This window comes from Macaca mulatta, chromosome 10, assembly GCF_049350105.2.
Source record: "Macaca mulatta isolate MMU2019108-1 chromosome 10, T2T-MMU8v2.0, whole genome shotgun sequence".
In the NCBI taxonomy this organism is placed as follows: Eukaryota; Metazoa; Chordata; class Mammalia; order Primates; family Cercopithecidae; genus Macaca; species Macaca mulatta.
Window position 1 is genome coordinate 521,763 of NC_133415.1, and position 10,745 is coordinate 532,507.

General features: G+C 49.5%; 1 protein-coding gene across 1 annotated transcript in view; it reads left to right on the top strand.

Moving 5' to 3' along the window:
• The window catches only part of LOC144331584 (uncharacterized), a 167,244-nt gene extending 157,039 nt beyond the window's left edge, over positions 1-10,205 (top strand). The window contains exons 3-4 of the mRNA XM_077949134.1: positions 5,501-5,626; positions 7,022-10,205. The gene's annotated coding sequence lies outside the window, so the exon portion shown is untranslated. The remainder of the gene's footprint in view (positions 1-5,500; positions 5,627-7,021) is intronic.
• The last annotated feature ends 540 nt before the right edge of the window (positions 10,206-10,745 follow it).

Here is a 10,745-nt window from a genome sequence, read left to right on the forward strand (position 1 = left end):
GAGTATAGTTTGGTAAGACAATGTGATAATTTTACAAACACAAAACATGTCATACCCACTTCCCCACCTCCCTCAAGTGCTTTCAACAGCATCCTGTTGCTGTTATTAAGAGAATAAAGCATCTACCATCATCTCCCAGCCCCTGCCTGCCTGCCTTCATTCTTGTCTTGTGCCACTTTCTCCCGTGTTTACTTCCTTGCACGTGCCTGTTTCCTGCTGCAAGAGGCATTCTGCACGCACCCCCATCTCTGTTTAGACCGTGGTGTCCCTACACTCCACCCCCCTCAACAAGCAACCTCTACTTCTCTCCAGACTGCAAGGGGATCATACCTTCCAGAATGCATCGGTTTTCTACCTCTCATCCCAAGATACGCCAGATTCTTTTACAGCATAAATTTAGAGAACCCCGCTTCCCTTTCTTTGGTGCGCTTTCCTCAATTCTTCATCAGAAACCCATTAGACTGATTGTCATATTAGTGCCCATTCTCCCCATCAAGCCGCAAGTTCGTGTGAGCAGGGGCCACAGTCATGTTGGTGAACCACGGTATTCTCAGTGACTATCCATGTGCTTAGAAAGTATTTGCTGAATGAGTAAATGGGTCTGCAGTTCCAACCAAAGCTAGAAGCTTGACTTTGGAAGAATGAAAGTAGATAACATCTCCAAAGCAGACCCCATAGCATGAAAAAGGAAAGGAAGAACGGAGGCAGAGCTGAAGGATGAATATTGGCACAGGAGTAGGTGAGAGTTTGATGTAGTTTGAACTACATCAAAATCTTAAGAGTAGACAAGAGAACAATATGTTGTTTTTGTTCATTCTTTTCAACATTTGCAAAGTTTTTTGCCTTGAGTGTAGTCACTTTTGCAATCAGAGGTTACAGTGCTTGATGGAATGAGGCCATGAAGCACACACACCACCGAGTTTCTAACACAGAGCAATCTGTGAGGAAGGATGGAGACGCAGGAAAGGTTCATTTTAAAGCAATGCAAGTGTTTTTTTCATAAAGGCAAAAGACATTTTTTGAAGTGTTTGCATCATACACAAGTCTGCTAAATTTGGTCAAAAAACAGAGAAAACAGTAACAGAGGAACACTTTAGCCCACAAGGAGACCAGCACACCCAGCTCGAGGCCACTCCAGATGAGGAGTGGAGAGTGGTTTCCTCACAGCTGACCCACAGGATCGGGTAACACAAGCAGAAGGGAAACATGGGGACCACAGAGACATCAGACTGTGGACTTCATAGCAAGAGACAGCAACACAAACTAGCGGAGTAATTAAAAACTATGGTAAAAAGAGGTCCACATTCTATTTTAACCTGAAATCAGTGGCACGGGGACCACCACACCACCCTGCAGTTGCCTCCTCCCTCCCCCACACACAGCAGCCTCCTGGGACAACATCCTACTTCCAACTTGCAGTTGCCTCCCGTCCCACCCCCCCACAGTGGCCCCCTACGACAACATCGTACTTCCACCCTGCAGCTGCCTCCCATCCCCAACACACAGCAGCCTCCTGGGACAACTTCCTACTTGCCGGCCACAGCCTGGAGCCCCCAAAGCATGGAGGGGCTTAGCGAGCCACACAGCATTCCCCCTTCACACCTGGGAAGTCAGCCCCTCACTGAAGTGGGTCCTGTGCCCACCGGCTGTGCACGATCAGAGGTGTGAGGTTATGGACCTGGTCACCCACTGTGCAGAGAGGCATGAGGTCATGGACCTAGTCACCCGTTGTGCACGATCAGAGGTGTGCAAGGTTCCAGACCTGGTCACCCACTATGCACAATCAGAGGTGTGAGGTGATGGACCCGGTCACCCGCTGGGTATGAATAGAGGTGTGGGTGGTTAGTGACCTGGTCACCAGCTCTGCACAATCAGAGCCATGCGAAGTTGCAGACCTGGTCACCAGCTGCACCCAATCAGAAGCTTTTGAGGTTAGGGACCTGGTCACCTGCTGTGCACAGAAGTGTGAGGTTATGGACCTCGTCACCCGCTGTGCATGATCAGAGGTGGGCCAGGTTAGGGACCATGTGCGTGGTGATGGACCTGATCAGCAGCCAAGACACCTGCCGTTTCCAGTGTCATCCCGGCTTCTTTCAAAACTGGAAAAGTCTTCAGATATTTCCCAAAAGCTTGTCCATCTTTGAAAACGATATGCGTGTGCACAGGTGATACCGATGACTGAAGATTGAAGGTTAGAGCATTCCAGCCCCATGCCCATGTCCCATCCCATCTGCGAAAACTTGAGCACAAACATCTCCCTCTCTGAAGCTCCCTGAACCCTGTGGCAGGCCTGAGACTCAGGTCCAGTGTCCTGTCAGTTACACTGAACAAAATGTAATTCAACACTGGCCATGGGCCCTGTGCTTTAAAAACCACATATAAATCTCCCAAAGAACTACAATCTATGAAAGCTTTCATGGCTAGTATTTTAGGAAGACTGATCAGTCTTGACCTAAATCAAAGCCGACACTGCCCAAATGCACTCTAACCCCAGCTTCGTGCACAGGCAGCCATCGCCTGGCCGTCAGGGTGACCAGCAGCCTGGGCACAGACAGGACCAGCGCCGGTCCCTCCCTGCACCTTAAGGGGGCTTCTGAGCTGCTGTCCATGATCAGTGATGGTGACGCCCAGAGCAGCTTTCCGGGAAAGCAGTAAACCTTTCAGGTCCTCACCTCACGAGGATGGCCATGTATAAATCAACCGCCTTTGTTACTGCCCTGCCATTCTCAAAGAGGAGACGGGTTAAACTTCTTTATCCACATGCCCAACACAAGGCACACCTGCCCCAGCACGAGGCTCATCTACTTAATCCCGGGAAACTCACACAACCCACAATCAGAGGCCGCACACAATCAGAGGCCGCGCACAATCCGAGACTGAGCACAATCAGAGACCACACACAATCAGAGGCTGCACAGAGACCACACACAGAGACCCACACAATCAGAGGCCACAAAGAGGCCAGAGGCCACAATCAGAGACTATACACAATCACAGGATGTGCACAATCAGAGGCCATGCACAGTCTCTGCAACCTCATCAGAAACTGTTTCTGACCATTCACCTGAGGCCACCAAGTTTAAATGAGAGGCCCAGGTTTTAAAAGACAGCAGGAGTTCTCTGAAGGCAAACTCCGTGCATTCCACCATCAGCACCATTTGTGCCTGTCACGGTCAGGAAGAACCACAACCACGTCTCGGTGCCCTTGCAGTGCAGGGCGCTGCGTTTCTCCCCCTTTCCAAACCCGCGGCGGCTCCTGGCGACCCAGCGCCTCTGCTCAGCCACACGCCCCCAAGGCCTTCCTCCCTCACCCCACAGGGGAGCTCCCGCAGCCGGGCTATCTGGCTCATCACTCCGATTCAGTCACTTACACCCTCATTCCAGGCTGAAAATCTCTTCTGAAAATATCCAAATCTTACCCACGTCAGGCTCCATCTTTTCCCCAGAGCTCCTCATCCCCTCCAGAGCAGCAGCCCTGGTGCCCGTGCAGCCGGGGCCTGTGGGCAGATCCGTGGGCTCAGAATGCCCAGCCCCTCAGCCCCTGTGTGTGTCCCCTTACTCCCTGCTCCCTGGCGTTAATGCCCTCCGTCTTCGATTTCCTGATAGGCAAAAGGGGGTTAATTCTAAGAGTGCTAACCGAACTGGATCACTTAACACCATGTCGGGCCCAGAATACCCCTTGATCAATGACAGGTATTGCTGCGCTGTTACCATTGCGCTGGGTCCAGGTTTCCTGTGAGCCCTTTAGGCTCTTTGCCGTAAAGGCCACTCAATGGTCCTGTGCAAGCCTGTCTGTGGCAGATGGACAGGTGAGTGGCCGATGCACACGTGTGATGCTGAATGGGATCGTGCAAAGCTGGCCCCGCGTATTGTGGTCAACGTAAGAAAAAAGTCGCCCATGCTTGCTTGCTGCTGCCCTGCGGTGTCCAGAAGGAGCCGCTTAAAGGCAACTGCGCCGCACCTACCTTCTTGGAAGGAGACGGCAAGACCAGACTGGCTGGAGCTGGGAAGTTGTGCGCTACAGATCAGGGCTGCGTAACCCAGGGAAGGCATCACTCGAAACACGTGCTGGAGGGCAGCCAATCCGACCCGACCGTCCACCTCCAGGGTCAGCCATGGGGCTCCACTTGATGTGTCATCCTGATCACCCCTCACAGAGCAAATGAGCCTTTGACTTCAGCCTGTCCTAGGTACAACACCGACTCCCACCTCCCACGTCCTGAACCAGCCTGTTCCGGGGATTGCTGTGGAGGTAGAGGAGCAGGCCCAAGACATCTAGTGGCATTTCCTGGCAAGGACACTCACCATGCTCGACCATAAAACTCGGGTCAACTGGTTTTTCGGAGGGACTGTAATTTACTTGTGGCACGCATGGATACTGATTGACCCAGGGAGGGGCACGGAGGAGGCTGAAGGAAAACCCATGGTGACTGCGCCAGGCATTCCCGCACACACCGACATCTTCAGACTGGGGCGGCGTCCTAGTCTTACAATCAAACCGAAAGCCCAGAGAAACTAGGGACCTTGTCCAAGACCAGCAACAGGTATGTGGGCAGCTGGGATTCAACTAAGTCCTTTCCTGGATCCATCCGCGCTGCTCCCTGCCCCCACTCCCACCACCCCGCCATGGCCCCCGATAGACACAGCAGGTCTGAACATCAGGCACCCCGCACGCAGAGTACGGAGCAGAGCCAGCTTCCGCAGTGGGATCTCACACACATCCCACTCCCCTTCTTGCCGAATGCCTCGGGACTCTGTGCGGTCAAGTCTGCAGATGTGGCCTCACTCTGCGCTAGGAGATCTGGGTGGCCGGCAACGTTTTGCAGAGTGCTCCTCCAGACGGGGCTCGTCGGCTGATCCATGAGACACAGGACACCTGAGAGAAGGGCCGACAAACCCCACAAAGTCGCTCCCAACATGGAGAGGACAGGACCACAGCGGGGCTCTCGCAGTGCACGCTTTGGACAGGTCTTGCTGCAAACTGTGGTGCTCGTCAGGCGCGAGGAAGTTTCCCAGGGCAGGAGCTCTAAGTGACACAGCAAAAGCGACACAGGCGATGCAGCAGGATGTACTTCAGCTCAGGGCTCAGGAACCACGGGGTGCAGCGTGGCCTGCAGCAAACCAGACACATCAGAAGCCAATGTCCCACCTTTTACATTCAGTGACATTGAACGGAGGGAGTTATATGTAGCAATCATCTTCCTGGGGGACCCGTACAGCACGCATGACCACCGACACTGACCACGAGTCCTTCCTAGGTCCTGGGGGCTACCCCACTTTACACGCACGGTTCCATGCACAAATCTACGCGTGGCAGTTGTTAGCCCCAGCTTAGAGATGAGGAAAACGCTGCTGGAAAAGCTAAGTGAGAAAATCAGACTTCAGCACACCTGCCATCTCCAAGACCACTACTACTCTGTGCTAGGGTCTCAAGGGTTGGGTGTGTGGCATTTTAAGTGACTAATTGTAGGTGGTTTTCTTCTCTCCTACACCTGTTTAGCCTGAACGTGCACGTACATGCTCTGCTGCAGGGGCACTGCCGTATGTAGACCAGCAATGCTCTTTCCTGCCTCGGGTTCTCGTCACTGCCTTCCGGAAAATCTCACCTGCTTTACAGCCAAGCCAGGTAGGCCTGGTCAGCCGCACAGTGAAACTCCTGCAGTGTCAGAGCTAAGTGCTGACTGAGACTTTAACGGCGAAGACAGTGGAGTAATGGGGATAAACTGAGCAAAACTGTATTGTAACGCAGATGAACGTCTAGAAGCAAAAGAAACTGACACCCCTGAGAGCAGGCGACTGTCTCTTACTATGATGTTAATAGCAGCTTGCTGTTTCCAGTGTCTCCGTGTGCCAGGGTTTCCAGTCAGCGTTTGTGTTTATCTGCTCTTGGGCTACCTGATCAAACCTCTGCAGAGATCAGGGATATCTAAATTGACCCAGTATCTGCAGGCTGGCTGCTCAGAGGCCGTGGTGTGGAACGGCCAGGACATCGCTTAGTCATACGGGGCACAAGCATGTCACTTGCCACTCGTGTCTTTCTGTTTCATCAAACCCTCTTTTCTCCTGAATATTGACCATAGCAAAGTCATTAGCCTTTGAGATGCATTTGAAACATCAACTTGCTTTGTTCAAGAGGTTTAAGACACACGTAAGTCTTTCTTGCCATGCTCAACACACACAGCCGGCCGTTTCTGAAATCAGTGTTTCTGGAACAAAAGCCTCGGCCTGCCCCAGTGAACATTCACACTGAGCACACTGTCGCAAGGCTGCTTGGCCAACCAGCAGGGGGCAGGAGAGAGCTGCAGGGGCCACGTGGGGTCCCTGCAAAGGCGCCTCACTCCCTCAAATCAAGAGCGGTGCCTCCTGCCAACCCAGTGGCTTCCTCCAAGGGGAAGAGGCCTCTTCAGCTGCTACTGCACTGATTTCAGACGGCTCAGCCAATGGGGCAACAGATTCAACAGAGTTCCATGTTGTTTAAGGAAAACTTCTGTTACCAGGCAACCTTAGTACCATATTCAACGTAAAATAACCAACAACATTGTTTCCAAAACAACATGCTACTAGTGCCTTATCCTTCAATGCTGCTTAAACACGGAAAAGTATGAGGAAAAAAGAGCATGGCACTTACTTCTTAAAAAATAACACCTCTTCCAGGTTATTTTTACCCCTATCATAAAGACTTAGAACTGTGGATTCCCTACAGGAATGTGGAGTGGGGTTGGATCCCCACACTGACCCAGCCTCACCCCAGGTCAGTCATCCCCCCACCACGGGGTTCACACCTCTCCAGACACTGTCACCTCATCAAGGAAAGGTGGCGTCTCTGAGCTCTCTTCGCAGGAAGCACCCGAACGGGAGCTAGAGACACAGACACACCCACAACTACTTTGAAATCCTAAACATATTTAAGGACTTCATTATTAGTTTTTTAAAACTGTAAGAACAAAGTGACCCTGGTTTTAACCTCTCTGCCACAATAACACCGTGTACATCTGTCTTTTGCTATTTGTTCCTTCTCCAGCAGCTGCTGCCTGGCTGGCCGACTGCAGAAGAACAGCCTCTGGTACTCCCGGGAAGCCCTCGGTAAAAGCGTGAACACCACGATCACGTCTCAGGACGCCGCACATGTTAGGGTCGCCCACAGACCGCCATTCCCAGTGCCTAGAAGGCACTGAACGGGCCTCCTGCTCTTTGTAAATGTCAACTTTCCTAAGCTAAGTTTTCTTGAAAATTTTTAACTGCAGTCCACACGTACTTCTTTGTGTCTTGTTTTTATCCTAGAGGAATACTTTTATGGAAAATTAAGCTTGCAAGGTTGAAGGATTTTCTGAAAGTCGACTCCTAATCCTGGAAGAAAAAAAAAAAATGGGCCAAAGGTGGTGCTCACGCCTGTAATCCCAGCAGTTTCGGAGGTTGAGGCCAGGAGATTGCTTGAGCCCAGGAGCTCGAGACCAGCCTGGAAAACATGGCAAAACCCTGTCTCTACTAAAAATACCAATAATAATAATAATAAAGCTGGGCATGGTGACGTGTGTCTAGTCACAGCAACTCAGGAAGCTGAGGTGGGAAGATCACCTGAGCCCAGGAGGTGAAGGCTGCAGTCAGCCCAGATTTGCATCACTGCACTCCAGCTTGGGCGACAGAGTGAGACACCGTCTCGAAAAAACAAAAAGCAAAAACAACTGTATAAATCATTATAGAAGGGAGCTGGCCAGGCGCAGTGGCTCACGCCTGTAATCCCAGCAATTTGGGAGGTCGAGGTGGGCAGATCACCTGAGGTCAGGAGTTTGAGACCAGCCTGGACACTATGGCAAAACCCCATCTCTAATAAAAATACAAAAATTAGCGGGGCATGGTGGTGGGTACCTGTAATCCCAACTACTGGGGAGGCTGAGGCAGGAGAAGCACTTCAACCCTGGAGGCGGAAGTTGCAGTGGGCCGAGACTGCGTCACTGCACTCCAGCCTGGGCAACAAGAGTGAGAGTCCACTTCAAAACATAAAAATAAAAATCAAGGGAGCTAATGTTTTTCATTTAAAGGAAGGGAGAAGAACATTCAGTATTTATACCTCTCAAGCACACATCTCCAGTGGTGTCCTAAAGTATTCAAGATACACATTCCTACAAATATAGCTCAAAACTACTCACCAAGTTACATGCTAAAAGCACATGCATTGTAAGAATGCTACATTATATTTTTTGAGCATCTGTATCCAATATTTTAGCATACTGGCAGTTTTCCCTTCAGGTGCTGTATGCCTAAATTATTACATGTTTAGTCATTCATTTTAGAATTTATGACTATTATGCTTTAGGCAATAAACATAAGCTACTAAATTAATGACTTAGGGGAAAAGTTACTAAGTTAACTTGGAAGTTAAACTTTGCAAACTGAATTTGTTGGACCTCATTCAAGCTAGATGATCAGTTTTTTAAATTGTTTCCTGTGTGTTACCCTCCAGGATGGAAATAGCTTCACTCTCATCCACTGTGCACACTGCAGCCCACGCCTCTCGTCCACCGCGCCACACTGCAGCCTGCAATTCACCCTGTACCAGGCTTTCCACACCGTACCTGAAAGTCACTAAGTATAACCAAGAAGGAAATGAAAAGCAGATAAATGACCTCCACCCCTACATCCAGCATGCAAATGTTAAACATTCATCAAAGTAAAACCAAAATCCCATGTTAGCTCACGATTGTAACTGGTAGAGTTATGTGCATGGCAATTTAAAAAGTCTAGTTAAGTAAAAACCTAATTGAGACTCTCAAGAAAGACATCTGCAAAGATTGACAGTGAGGAGAGGACTTCACTCTGCATCCAGCCTGTTCTGGAAGCCACGGCCAAATATCAGGTTGTATAGATCCGAAAAGCAGGAAAAAACAAGTGTTGAAAGGTGTACAGTCTCAGCAATGTACAAATTCGATGTAGGATGCTCAGAAACCTTGAATTTCCAATCAGGAAACAGCAACATGAGCAAGTTTCCCAGCAGTGCCCACTTTCTACCTACGGCACGTGTAACAGTTACGCTGGCCACCTCCGGGGGAACAGAGGCTTCCTGGTCACATTCGCTCTGGCAGCCACACAGCTGGCCCCGCCAAACACCTGTCTAATACTGAGGAACCACTCTCTCCCTGGGCTTTGCTCACTCTAGCCAGGAGAGCATATTTACAGAGTACTTTACTGAGTCCTCGTTCAATGCGTCAAGCTTGTTGAAGGCAGGGCAACCCCATTCCTGGCCCAATTAAGTGAACTGAGCAGAGCAAATGCCTCCAGTTGGACGGCACTCAGTCACAACAGCAGTGGCCACTGTTCACAGGGCGCTGGCTTCGTGCCGAGAACAGTTACAAGCGTCTTCTCTCTGTCCGAGGAATGTGCACTGCAACCCTGTGGGGCCGTTTGCAACGTCCACCAGAGTTCTGAGGCAGCCAAGTCCAGGCTTTCCGTGGGCCTTGCCACGTGGCCGTCCACGTCCCCTGCAGATCAGACCTCACTGCAGGGACCACGGGTTCCAGGGCTGCCTTGAGGCACATGCTCCCTTCACCACCTCCTCCTGGCCCCTGACATCAACCCTCACCACTGCTGCCAACACTTGATTTTCTCATGGCTCCTGAGGGGCCTGTTGTGCCCTTCCCTGCTCCCTGCGTCCAGCTTGGAGGGTACCCACATCAACGCCAACACTCACGTAATCACCAACCTTTCCACGGGGCTTGATGCCTAGGAGTCTCAATATCAGAAAGTCAGATTCCTGTGCTTGTTGGAGAATTTATTCCCATTGTACAAGTGAAGGAGATAAAATTCTAGGTGCCTGCAATAACCTCATTTCCACAACGAAGCAACTTCAGCAGTAGCACAAAACAAACAAACAAAAAAAGCTTTTTTTTTTTAAACTTCTTTTATACAAGCTAAATACAATTTAATTTTTACATCCACGTTCTCATCAGCTCCCACCTGGTGAGCAGGCAAATAGTAATTTTCAAAGAAACAAATTGTTGCATAATTTTAACACTTAGCATTATCACTATTAAGCAAGAAGTATCCCAAAAATACATGATGATCTTGTTCTCACGTTCAAAAATTGATTGTCACACAGTGAAATAACACTTAATGCAAAGGAAATTTTCTTTTCAGGTATCTGTTCTGGAAAAGAAAAAAAAAAAGATTTCTGGCAAAGAGATAAACATTAATTATGTAACAATCCAAAATGCCTCTGGGAAAAATGATGTCATCCAATTAGTTCTTTGAAGTGTTACAAATGCAGCTGAGTTTTAATAGTAATTTCTCCATAATTATCAAAAGAGTCTTTAAAAATCTTAGTGCTGAAATAACTATAAATGGATATAATACGCAAAGCAGAAGAGTTAACATTTGGGGTAGATTTTGGCCCATATTTTTAACATATGCATAGTTATTCACCTAGTTGAAGCTTATCCCTCTCCTCCTAGGCTCTTCAAGACTGATTTTCAAACATAGACTGGCTTTTGGTACATGAAGGCAGCTTTAAAAGATGTCAGGATCAGGCCGGGCACAGTGGCTCAAGCCTGTAATCCCAGTATTTTAGGAGGGCAAGGTGGGCCGATCATTTGAGGCAAGGAGTTCGAGACCAGCCTGACCAATATGGCAAAACCCAGCCTATATTAAATATTTTTGTAATTAGTCAAGCGTGGTGGCACACACCTATAATCCCAGCTACTTGGGAGGCTGAGGCAGGGAGAACTCCTTGAAACCAGGAGGCGGAGGTTGCA